This window comes from Geotrypetes seraphini, chromosome 6, assembly GCF_902459505.1.
Source record: "Geotrypetes seraphini chromosome 6, aGeoSer1.1, whole genome shotgun sequence".
Taxonomy (NCBI): domain Eukaryota; kingdom Metazoa; phylum Chordata; class Amphibia; order Gymnophiona; family Dermophiidae; genus Geotrypetes; species Geotrypetes seraphini.
Window position 1 is genome coordinate 20,017,942 of NC_047089.1, and position 13,216 is coordinate 20,031,157.

The following is a 13,216-nucleotide window of genomic DNA, read 5'->3' on the forward strand; positions in this document are numbered from 1 at the left end:
AGCAGGGATTCAAAAAGGTACGCGGAGGGAGGCGGGAGGGAGATTTTAAAAAAATTGGCAGTCGGCCGGGACAGGAGGGATCCCTCCTGTTCCGGCCCACAACATACAGCAGGATCAGTAGAGGCCTGCAGGACATTGGGAGAGAGGGGGGACAGTGTACAGGGCAGGGAGGGAGACAGGGTGCAGAGCCTGGCAGGGAGGGAGGGGGGTAAAAACAGAAAACTGTGAAAAATGATGTTCTAAAAGATGATTTATTAATCACTTCTTCCAAAAAATAAACACAAATATATCAGTCCACATATGAAATCCTACCAGACCCTACAAGGTCCGTGTTTAGGCAAACACACCTTCCTCGGGGGTCCAGTTGGGTACACAGATTTCAGAAAACAAATGTAGACTAAAAACGGAATGATTGTCTTTAAAAGACTCTCCAAATAAAGCGTGATTCGAAACAAAATGGCGCAAAACACAGGAGGGAGGGGAACAGGTGGAAATCCTGGCAGGGAGAGAGGGGGGCAGGGCACAGATCCTGGCAAGCCACATGAATATTACCCTCCCACCCCACCCTCACCTTATATTCGACTCACTTTTTACCTCCTTTTTTTTGGGGGGGGGAAGGGTACCTCGTCTTACACTCAGCTCGATTTATATTTGAGTATATATGGTATTTTATAGGCAGTAAGGGGGGGTCACACAAGTTATGCTGCATTAACTGATAAGCACAGGTACACCTACTCCAACAAAAATTTTAAATAAACTTTTTTAGCACATGTTTAGCACACCAATTTCAAACTTACTACAAGATATCTTAGCACATCCCACAGGAAGCCATTTTAAGCTGCTGTAGCACTTTTACCACAACTTAGTAAAAGGCCCCCTAAGACCAGTGGCATAGTAAAAGGGGTGCGGGGGTGGGATGGTCCACCACGGGCGTGATGTTTGTAAAAGGCACAGGCACCTGTCCTCCTCTCCACCCCTGCTCCTACCCACCCCCCTCCCTACCACGTGCGTTCACCCCTTCCCTCGTACCTCTTTGATTTTTCCTGTGCGAGTAGCATTACGAACTTGCTGCCCGCATCGGTGCTGCCTCTCTCTTATGTCAATTCCAGGTCTTGTTCACAGGAAGTGACTTCAGACGGATAGTAGGGGAAGGGGGTGAGCGCAAGGTGGGGGGGGGTCAGGAAGGAACAGGGGAGGCCAGAGAAGAGGGCAGGGAGGGGCTGCCCATGACCACTAAGAAAGCTACGTCCTTTTGGAAAAACGCTACCAGATTGTAAGGAAGCTGTTTTAAAGATTACAAGTAGTTTAACATGCATGTAGCATACCACAGTGTCAGATATACAGACCATAATTTTCCTTTGATAAGAGAAACAATACAAGTAACACAAACCCCTGTCGTCACCCAAAACACAAGTGGCTATCGGTTGTAACAAACAAGGCCACCTAATTTTGGGTTACGGACTTGCAGTATTTCACACCACAGAACATGAACCACCAGAGATTTTGCCAAACAGAGATATAATGTATATATATATATATATATACACATTTATATAATATATTCATATATTTATAAATATTTATTTATTTATTTCATTTATTTTCTATACTGTTCTCCCATATACATAATGTATTAAATTTAGGGAATATGTAAAAGCAATAAAAGTGTTCAAATAAAATTAAAACTGCACATGCCCCTTCCACAAACTTCATTTCATGGAGAGGTAATCTGTGTCGATGCACAGTTTCACAGCTTTTAAAAGGCAAATCCATCAAGTGCAGCAGTCTCTTCCCAGTATCCTAGACAACCATTGTTGATTTTGATCTTTATAGATCCCTGTACCCCTTTGTATTAGCAACGGCTATTAATATTCAATTTCTTTTTAAACACCTCTCTAAGATCATTCGATCTTTCAAAACTGTCAAATAAAAAAAAGGAGTACTTGCAGGCGATGTACCAGACCCTGGAACTGTTAAATCTAAGTTTCGCATCTATTCCTACACAGCGCCTCTCCCATCTCTCTCACTTTCTCAGCCCCAAATAAAAAGATTTAACTGCAAATATCTAAACGAGCAACCTAATCATTAACAAAAGAAAGCCTTCGACTCACCTATCTGGGGAATTTTCCCTGCATAAACAGAAACGGTTTTCTCAGCAGATCACCGGAACATTGAGATGGCTCCAGCTTTTTGGGAAGAGTCATCAACGCCTTTGCCGTTTAGCGGATTTAATGCAAGCACAAAGCATGCAAGCCAGGCTCTCAGCGCTTTCTTGCAATGACATCATTCCTCTCGAGAAGGAGCCAATAGCTGGGCTGGGGGGCGGGGTCGCGGCGCGCTCTTCCGGGAGTTGTAGTTTCTTCTAAGTCCACGAGTCCGTTCGCTGCCGCGTGGTCCGAAGGCTATGCAAGACCACAAATCCCAGAGTTCTCTGCGGCCCAATGGACAAGCCTGCAGAATGAGGCGCTTTGCGGGAATGCCATAAGCTTGATGGTTGGGAAATTGGAAAGCTCGTGTCCGGGAGGGGGAACCTTGTACTGAGTTTTCTTTCGGTGCGGTTTCTTTATTGTAGCTGGCTCGTGTTTAAACATGTCGGGTCTTATATACACAGAGATTCCAAGTTAACCAGTTCCAGACTGGAGATTTTGGAACAGTCTTGGATTTCTGACCATCTCGTATTGCATTATGGGGCTTGCGTCAATGATGTTAGTGGCCAGGTCACAGGATCCAGCAGTACCAATCCCACACTGCTTTGGGAAGTAATTCAGAACTAGGACTGGCCAAAAAGCCAGAATTGTTTCTGATTGTCATGCCCTTATCCAGACCATAGGTTTCACTATGGAGTGGGAAGTTCTACCTCCCCAAAAAAACAGCTTGCCATCCTAGTTCCACTGGGCTCATTTTTGCATTGAACCCCTTTTCTTCCTATGCTGGCTGCCTCTGAGGTCAGGCTCTCATCAGTAATGAAACAGTGCAAGACCTGGCACATCGCCAGCACTAATTTCATTATGTGGAAATGCCTTCAAGCCCATTCGCTTGTGGATGATCTATTCTTGGTACCGTCCCTCTGGCCAGGGTTAACATATGGCTTCAGAAAAAGGACGGTTTGAGACATCCATGTTTTACTTCTGCTGAAAACAATGGAAGTAAGGAGGACAGATGCATCTGAGCTTTACTTCTATTGAAACCAATGGAAGTTAAACCCGGATGTCTCAATCCGTCCTCCTTTTTCTGGAGCCATATGGTAACCCTACCCCTGACACATATGTGTCAGAGGGGGCAGAACCAACAGGACTTTCCCAAGTGTGTGGACTTATAGGCTCCTCAGTGCTAATGTTAATGCTGATGCCGACCAGGCCTTGTACTGTTTCATTATTGTCAGGTGCCCAGACGCAGGCAGTGCAGGAGGGAGGAAGGTTCGGGAAGGAATGCTGGACTTAGGAGGACCTAGTGTTTAGAGCTGCTGCCTCAGTACCCTGAGATTGTGAGTTCAATTCTCATTGCAGCTCTTTGTATGTCTGGGCAAGTCACTTAACATTTCATTGCCCCGGGTATAAAATAAGTACAGTACCTGTCTAAAATATGTAAACCACTTTGATTGTAACCACACAGAAAGGTGGTATATCATAGAAACATGATGGTAGATAAAGGCCAAATGGTCCATCTAAACTAAACTAAACCTTAGTTTTATAGACTGAGTCATCAACCATGAGGAGCTCGACTCAGTTTACAATAATGTAAAACATAATACATAAATTTGACAAGAAAAAGTATACTGAAATAGTTAATTTCCAAAATGTTTAGCAAACAAAAGAGTTTTCAGAATTTTCCAGAATAAAGCAAAAGAACTTAAACTTCTTAATGTAAGCGATAAAAGCATTCCAGAATTCGGTTAATTTAAAAGCAAAAGAATAACTAAATCTCTTAAAGGTTCTGTTTTAACCACTAAGAGAGGGAAATGTAAGTTTTTAATTTTTGAGAACTTCTGGCAAGATGAGATCTATGAACATTCCAGTCTAAAGGAATCAAAGTGACAAAAATGCCAACTACGATCTTAAATGCAATACAAATGCACACCGCTTTGAACTGTTCGTGGTACTGCGGTATAAAAAAATAAAGTTATTATTATTATTAAATTGAATTCTGAGATACACTGGAAGCCAATGTAATTCCTTGAGCAGAGGGGTTACATGATCAAATTTACTCTTACTGAAGACAAGTTTAGCTGCAGTGTTCTGTATAAATTGAAGTCTCTGCAGACTGACCTTTGAAAGACCCAAATACACTGAATTGCAGTAATCCAGCCTAGTCTGCCCATCTGCATTAACCATTATCTTTTTGTCTCTCTAAGAGATCACATGTGCCTATTCCACGCCTACTTGAATTCAGACACAGTCTTTGTCACCACCACGTCTTCCGGGAGACTGTTCCATGCATCTACCACCCTTTCTATAAATAAGAATTTCCTTAGATTACTCCTGAGCCTGTCACCTGTTAATTTCATCCTATGCCCTCTCATTCCAGAGGTTCCATTCAAATTAAAGAGACTCGACTCAATGCACATTTATGCCACATAGGTATTTAAACATCTCTATCTCCCCTCTTCTGCCTTTCTTCCAAAGTATATATATTGAGATCTTTATGTCTGTCCCCATACACTTTAAGATGAAGACCACACACCATTTTTGTAGCCTTCCTTTGGACCGATTCCATCCTTTTAAAATATTTTTGAAGGTGCGGCCTCCAGAATTGTACACAATATTCTAAATGAGGTATCACCAGAGTCTTATACAGGGGCATCAATTCCTCCTTTTTCCTACTGGCCATACCGCTCCCTATGCACCCTAGCATCTTTATAGCTTTCGCCATCACCTTTTCAACCTGTTTAGCCACTTTCAGATCATCCCATACAATCACACCCAAGTCCCCCTCTTCTGTCATGCAAATAAGTTCTTCACCCCCTAAACTATACCGTTCCCTCTGGTTTTTGCAGCCTAAATGCATGACCTTGCATTTCTTAGCATTAAATTCTAACTGTCAAATTTCAGACCATTCTTCAAGCTTCACTAGATCTTTCTTCATGTTATTCATACCATTCAGAGTGTTTACTTTATTGCAGATTTTGGTATCATCTGCAAAGAGGCAACTCTTACCTGACAGCCCTTCAGCAATATGGCTTATAAAAATGTTAAAAAGAACAGAACCTTGAGACACACCACTGGTAACATCCCTTTCCTCAGAGCGATCTCCTTTGACCACTACCCTCTGCCGCCTTCCACTTAACTAGTTCCTGCCTAGCCAGTCACTTTGGGGCCCATCCCAAGACACTCTGTTTATTTATTAGACGTCTGTGTGTCAAAGGCTTTGCTGAAATTTAAATATACCACATCTAAACCACTCATTCTACCCAATTATCTGGTCACCCAGTCAAAGAAAATTATCAGATTTGTCTGATAAGACCTAACTCTTTTGAATCTATGTTGCCTCTGGTCCTGTAATCCACCAGATTCCAGAAACTTCAGCATTCTCCGTTTTAAAAGCATTTTAATTAATTTGCTTACCACAGAAGTCAGACTTATTGGCCTGTAATTCTCTACTTCTTCCTTACTTCCACCTTTGTGGAGAGGGACCACAGCCGCCCTTCTCCAATCCTCTGGTACCCCTCCCAACTTTAGAGAAGCATTGAAAAGGTTAGTCAGTGGAGCCACCAGAACTTCCCTAAGTTCCTTCAGCACCCTCGAATGTATACCATCCGGCCCCATTGCTTTGTCTACCTTTACTGGAACACTCTTCCGGAGTCTGTGGTAGGGGAAAACACCCTCCAGGGATTCAAGACAAAGTTGGACAAGTTCCTGCTCAACTGGAAAGTACGCAGGTGAGGCTGGACTCATTTAGAGCACTGGTCTTTGACCTAAGGGCCGCCGCGTGACCCTATGGACCACTGGTCCACTGGGACCTATGGACCTATGGACCACTGGGACCTATGGACCACTGGTCCACTGGGACCTATGGGACCTATGGACCACTGGTCTGACCCAGCAGCAGCAATTCTTATGTTCAATTTAGCTAGCTCATTACATTACATTACATTAGTGATTTCTATTCTGCCATTACCTTGCAGTTCAAGGCGGATTACACAAGAGTTGTCAGGAGGTTACAAGAATTGTAACATTACATAAGAATTGTCATAAGAATTACATAAGAATTGTCGAGAAGTTAAGGAGATACATGTTGGGTAATTAGAAACATTTTAGATTAGATATGGGTGGAGTATGTGGTAGGTGGAGTTTGGAAAGGAAATGGTCGTGTTAGATAGGTTTTATGTATTTTTGAAGAGTAGGGTTTTGGTTTCTTTTTTGAAGGTTTTGTAGTCTGTGGTCGAAGACAGCAGATTGGTGATTTGTCTGTCTAGTTTAGCTGCTTTGGTGGCCATTAGGTTGTCATATAGTTTTCCTCGTTTAACATTTTTGGTTGGTGGGTGTGTGAATAGAGAGTGGGTTCTCCTGTGCCTGGTTGAGTTGTTCCAGTATGTTGGGCTTTCTCCATTAATAGCTTTGAATAGTAGGCTGTAGAATTTGAAGTGTGGTCTTACTTGTATTGGGAGCCAGTGTGAGTCGTGGTATGCTGCTGTGATGTGGTCATATTTTTTCAATGAGTAGATGAGTCTTAGGGCTATATTTTGTATTGTTTGTAATTGCTTTATCATGGTCATTGGGCAGGGGAGGTATAGTATGTTGCAGTAGTCTATTAGTCCAAGGATAAGAGATTGTACCAAAAGTTGGAATTGTTTCCTGTTGAAGAATTTTCGGATTTGTCTTAGGTTTCTCATAGTCACGAATGATGCTTTTATTACTTTGTTGATTTGTGGTTGCATGGTACAGCCTCTGTCAATCAGTACTCCAAGAAGTTTTAGTGTGGGTTGAATGGGGTATGAGATCAAGTTTATTACTAGGTTTGTTAAGATTGGAGTTTTGCTGTTTTCTAGGAGGATGAATTTTGTTTTGTCAGAGTTAAGCTTTAGTTTGTGTTCTATCATCTATGTTGCTACTGTTTCGAGTGTTCTGTGTATTGTGCCTGTCATGGTGGATTCTGGATGGTCGAAGGGGAGGAGAATGGTGATGTCATCTGCATAGCTATATGAGGTTATGCCATGTTAGTCTAGATATGAGCTGAGGGAGGCTATGTATAAATTGAATAGTGTGGGAGAAAGAGGTGATCCCTGGGGAACTCCGCAGGGGTTGGACCATGGTTATTATTTTTCTTTATTTGTTTTAACCCTGTAGGTTCTGGATTGTAGGAAGCCTTTAAACCATGAGAGTACCTTGCCTGAGATTCCTATGGAGTCTAGTGTTTGTAGGAGGATGTCATGGTCTACCAGGTCGAAGGCTGGTAGACCATGATATCGAAGGCTCCTCACGAACACAACCCTCTGAAAATTGATCAGGGTCTACCTCTCCACCATCCCTTTTCACATTTGTCTTCTGTGGTCCCGCTACCAGATCTTCAGCCATGAACACAGAACAGAAATATTTGTTAAACAATTCAGCCTTTTCTTTATCAGCTTCTACATATTCCTCTTTTGAGTCTCACAATGCCACTTTTGAGTCTCACAATGCCACTTTTGCACTTCTTCCTATCACTATATATCTTAAAAAAATGTCTTGTCTCCCCATTTTACCATGTCAACTATTTTTTTCTTCCATTTGTATCTTTGCTTTCCTGACTACTTGACCAGCCTCTCTTAATATTTTTGCCTGTCATCCTCTTTCTGTGATCTTTTGTAGTTTATGAAAGCTAACCTCTTATTACTTACCTTCTCAGCTACTACTTTTGAGAACCAAAGCGGCCTTCTTTTTCTCTTACTTTTACTTACTTGCCTCACAAAAAGATTTGTTGCCCTTAAATTTTGTCTACAGCATTTCTATTCCTTCCAGATGTTCCCATCCAGATATTTCTCATTCCTCCCTTTACCCCTTTGGACCAGTGTTTCTGAAATTTCCTGATTATTTCTCATAACCAAGGTCTGAGGTCTGAACAGTCCAGCGATTTGAACAGATGTGAGAAATACAGCGCGCCAAATGTAAATTGCCCTGTAGCAGCAGAGGGATAAAGTGATCTACGAAATGCTGCGTTAGTTTAGTTTTCAGCGATAGCTATCTGTCTCTACTTTAAAGTCCTATACTTGGAAACAGGCGTAAAGAAGAATTTGCTGCAAGCAAGAAGTTCAAGTGGAATGACCGGAGCCATAATGAATAAGATAAGATACTTTGTTGCAAGTGCAAAGTGAACGATTACATAGACTCTTAGCTTTGAGAAATAATCAGGAAATTTCAGAAACAGTTTCAAATTAATGAGATAAAAAGTATTATAAAGAATACAAAATTAAAAATTAATATAAGAAAGAAACAAAAGGGTTTTTTGCCAATGACTGTTTGTATGAGCCAAAATCAGCAGTTTTACTGAACCACGTGACACTGATCAACTGTGCAAGAGGCTCTTAATTCTGAGGCTTTTTTTCCCCTTAGATCAGATTAAAGTTAATAAAGCTGAATTTGAACTAAATTTCTGATATAATATACTGTAATATTGTGAAATCAATAAGGACTGGCACTGCTCACTAGTGGAGTTATATAATTGGATTATAGATTACTAGTTCCATTTATGTCAGAGGAGATAGGACCAGTACAGGACACAGTAGCCATGGTGTGCACAAAGCCGTGGTCCGGTGCTATTTTCTTGGTTGTTCATTAGACTGAACCTAGGGAGGTGCAATGGAAGTGAGCAGTATAGAGGTGGATGGGATGGGCGACAAACAGGGCAAGACTGTACGAATTAAAGGAAGATAGATGAGTGGAAAGGAAAACAGAAACAACGCAAGACTTAAGACTGGAGGGAAGGGGTGGAAAAAAACCAAAACAGAATGGGGCAATGCTAGATTAGGAGAGAGACAGGGCAATCATGAATAAGAAGGTGGGGCGAGAGACAGGCAATGCTGAATGAGTTGGAGAGAGAGGGAAAAATACTGCTTAGGAAAGATAGGCACTACTGTGGGAAGAGAGATAGGCAGGGGTAATGCTGAATGGTGCAGTAGAAGGTGGAAAGAGAGACAGGCAATGGTGGATGATGAAAAGGACAGGAGGTGAGTCAGAGAAGATATTGGATGGCAAGTTGGGGGGGCAATACTAAATAGGGGAACACAGGAAGGGGGGGGGGGACACGGGAGAAAAAGAGCACAAGTGTATTCATGCATGTGTCTTGACCCTCCAAATGTTATGAAATGTTAAATGTGTTTCCTGATAATAAAAAAAGGTGTTTAAAAAAAAAAATTTTTTTTTCACTAGGTGCTTTGAATGAAAGGAAAGTCCTTTCAATTGCTGGTTCAGTCACTAATGTTAAGCACTTTAGACTACTGTAATATCATATACTTGGGATCCTTTAAGAAAACCATCAAATGTCTGAGAATCATACAGAATACTGCTGTCCGCCTCATTTATGGTCTCAAAAAGTCAGACTATGTAAGCCCGTTCTACAGAAAACTTCACTGTTTGCCAATGGAGGCAAGGGTCATCTTCATATTTGCCTGCCTTTGTTTCAAAACCATAACAGGTTCATCCCCAATCTACCTGTCATACCATTTCGTATTTCCAGGCACCTCCCGCACACATAACACCTACCTGTTTGCCTTCCTCTCCTTGAAGGGCTGTATCTACAAGAGATTCCTCGATAGAACACTGTCATTCCAAGCTGGCAAATGGAATAAATGTCTAACCACCCTCATTTCTAACACACTCTCCTACTAAGCCTTCAGGAAATCAATCAAAACCTATCTCTTTGACAAATTTCTCTGATTCCTCCCTGCCTTGTTGTATCTCTGACACACCTATTGCATTTCCGACTCTCTTCCAATGTAACTGACAATATTCTCTGTAACATCGCTGTCTGTGTACAGTCTCTTCCTATGTAAACCGCTCTGAACTGCTTCTGGTATACAAAATAAAGTTATTATTATTATATTTATTATATGATAATAATAATAACAACAACTTTATTTTTGTATACCGCAATACCACAAACAGTTCAGAGCGGTTTGCAATGTAAGAGACTGTACATATACAGTGAAGAAACAATGTAAGGGAATATACTATGCAGTTGAGAGCAGTTATATATATGTGTTATGATATATTGAAGAGTTGGGAGGGAATGGGATAAAATATATTGAGTATGATTAATTATAGAATTTCAAGTGATATATTTAAGTTAAAATGATGTTAGTTTTTGTTACACTTGATGTACCTTATAAAAATGAATAAAGAATAATTTAAAAAAAAGGTTGGACCTGGTCTAGAGACACCACTGCTCCCCCTGTAGGGTTCCCATATGGCTCCAAAAAAAGGAGGACGGATCAAGACATTCGGGTTTTACTTGTGTTGAAAGCAATGGAAGTAGAGTAAAACCCGGATGTCTCAATTCGTCCTCCTTCTTCTGGAGCCATCTGGGCACCTTATGAGGAATGTTAAGTAGTTAATTCTAGGTGCTTCCTAATGGAGGGGGAGGCAGTCGTAAGAAGCCCGGGCTTCTCGAAAAGCTTTAGGAGTTAAAGGTGCAAGTAATGAAAATAATCTATGGTTTGGAAACACTCTAATGAAAGGGTTCGCCCAAATAACCCGCTTTCGTTACAGTTCCAGGCACGCCATTCACGCGCAAGCGCACCAGCCGGGAGCATGATACGCCAGGAAGGCCGGGATTTTGCAGGGCCTGAACCTGCGACACGGAATGCTGGGAGTCGTCGTTTTTACTCCGTTGTGGTCCACCCACAGCCATCCAGATGAAACTATGATTCCCAAAAGCCTTTGCGGCTCCCGCGAGGAACCTGCGGGAAGGGTTGCGGAAGCGAGTTGGGGTTGAGGGTTCGTTCCCGACGCCTCGCTTGTGGGGGATACGGAAGTGGAGGCTGGGCCTGTGAAAGACATCGGCAGGAAAGCAGAACAGAGGGGTCGGCTGCTGGCATTTAACTCTTTCTGCTTTATTTTTAGAGCTGCTGTGCGAGACGGAGGGTCGTCAGTCAGTGGCCTGAAAGAGCTTGGTTCACTTTGCCAGCTTTGAAAACTCTTGAGGGTGACATTTGGAGGCAAGAGTTGTTCTGTCCGAATGCAAGAGTTTCCTTAAAAAAAAAAAAGGGGATGGGGGACGACGACATTGCAATGTTTGGGGGAGGGTCGTTTTAACAATTTTAATGTATTTTTAACATTTTAAAACAGGGGTTGATTTACAACGCTCCTTCATCGTCCCTTTTCCATGGAGGGAGGGGAGCATCTTAGTTAATTGGGCCATAAGTTTTTGCTTAGTGAAATTTGACTAGATTACTTTTATTTTGGGTTGGGTGTTTGTTTGTTTTTTAATTTCAGGGTTGAACTAAACAAAAATGTTTCTGTTGCCTAGGCAGTTTCAAGTCTACCAGTATCAGTGTGCTCTAATTTTTGTTGGCAAATGTGCTCAAAATGTTTTTCATGTGCACAAGTTTTCAGCATCGAATTTGTGTGTAGAATAGCTATGTTCATAATAAGGAAAGCCAGCAAAAGTATTGTGTGCACTTACTTCCTTAATAAACCATGTATGCTTGCACATCTTAGAGCAAACACGGGTTAAAACCATATCAGGAAAGGAAAAGTACACCGTACTTTGTTGAGTCAAAGTTATTGAAATTGTTTGTTTTGACCCGAAACAATTTGGGAGCAGAGGACCTCTGACTGGAAAAAATGCAGAGCAGCAGAGGGCCTCTGAATGGAAAAAAATGCAGAGCAGATGCAAAGTTAATAGGTGCCCTAGGTGAATCTTTCACCCTTCTCAAATAACTTTAATGCCCCTAGCCTGCAACCCCCAAATTTTTGATAAACTCAAGAATCATGAGCATCACTCACATCTATAAAACTGCAGGTATGCATTGATGGTTGTTTTTTTTTTAAGTTTGTGTTTTGCCAGAACGTACTGTTCTGCTTTGACTGCAGCTGCCACCTAGTTGTGGCTTATGTTTGAGCTGGCCCTGGGAAAATTAGATACCTTGGGGTTGATTGAGCACCTCTGGGGTTCATTACTCCTGGGGTGAAATTCCCTCACCCCACAGATTGCACACAATTCTGCAATTATTGTGCTCAGTGCTAGCATCAGGTCTCTCTCTTCCCTCCCCTGGAGAGTTTATGTGGCAGGAAGAGGAGATGTGAACTGCTGCACATTGGGTCACTTCTTCCTCTTCAGCTGGCTTAGAGCAGAGGAGGAGGAAGTGACCCAATGTGCAGCAGTTCACTTCCTCCTACTATATGATCTCTGAGGCGGGGAGGAAGAGAACCATCTCCAGGAGCACAGTAAAGGAGATGGGGAGCAGACAAAGGTGAGTGTGCATTGGTGGGGAAGGCTATAGCTTAAAGAGGGAATTAGGAGAAAATTTCAGACTTAAGAACATACTAGGTCAGACCAACAGTCCATCAACCCCAGCAGTCCATTCTCATGGTGGCCAATTCACCTTTGGGTGGGGAAATTCTGTGCAAAACCTTTGTAAATAAACACAGAATTCTCCCAGGAATAGTAAATATAATCAATCAGCTGCAAGTCTTGTTAGAGATGTGCACTGGCTGAAAACTTAGACCTTAAAAAGAAAGAGAATCAAATAGTATTGATAGGTACTATGGTTCCAGAACCAATCTTTTTTTTTTTTTCTGAGTGAAACCTTTGCAGGAGTAAGGAATATAATATATTTCAGCTTTATTTCTTGTAATTATCTGCATTTGTTTCTGCATTTCAGGAGGGTTGGCCTTTAATAAACATGTGACTTTCACCTATTGATAAAGAGGAAATGTAGGGTTGACAGCTGGTTCCAGGTAGCCCAACAGTTTTGATCCAGTTCTGGATTTACAGTGTTATATGAAGGAAGTTGTAGAGTGCTGGTCTTGGAATGAACGTGGGAAATTAAAACAAATTTGGTAAACCTTGGACAGGATCAACCCCTTTTTTGAGCTAGTTAAGCAACTGTAACCTTGGAGGGAAGAAGTATTTAATGGCCATTCATTCATTCAATGACATCTGAGATGTAAATAATGGAAAAATATTTTTTATTAATGGAATAACATTTCTAAAACAAGTAAGCTCAAAAGAGGATAATATTAAGAGTAACACTTCAGAGATGGTAGTAACTGCTGAACAGTAACTTAATTCAGTTGTGCCT

The 13,216-nt window shown here is 41.7% G+C and overlaps 1 protein-coding gene across 2 annotated transcripts in view; it reads right to left on the reverse strand.

Moving 5' to 3' along the window:
• The window catches only part of RAB30 (RAB30, member RAS oncogene family), a 91,660-nt gene extending 89,387 nt beyond the window's left edge, over nucleotides 1–2,273 (reverse strand). Inside the window, exon 1 of one of the 2 annotated variants that reach the window (XM_033950347.1) lies at nucleotides 2,112–2,273. The gene's annotated coding sequence lies outside the window, so the exon portion shown is untranslated. The remainder of the gene's footprint in view (nucleotides 1–2,111) is intronic. The other variant, XM_033950348.1, reaches the window with a different exon arrangement.
• Between the last annotated feature and the right edge of the window lie 10,943 nt (nucleotides 2,274–13,216).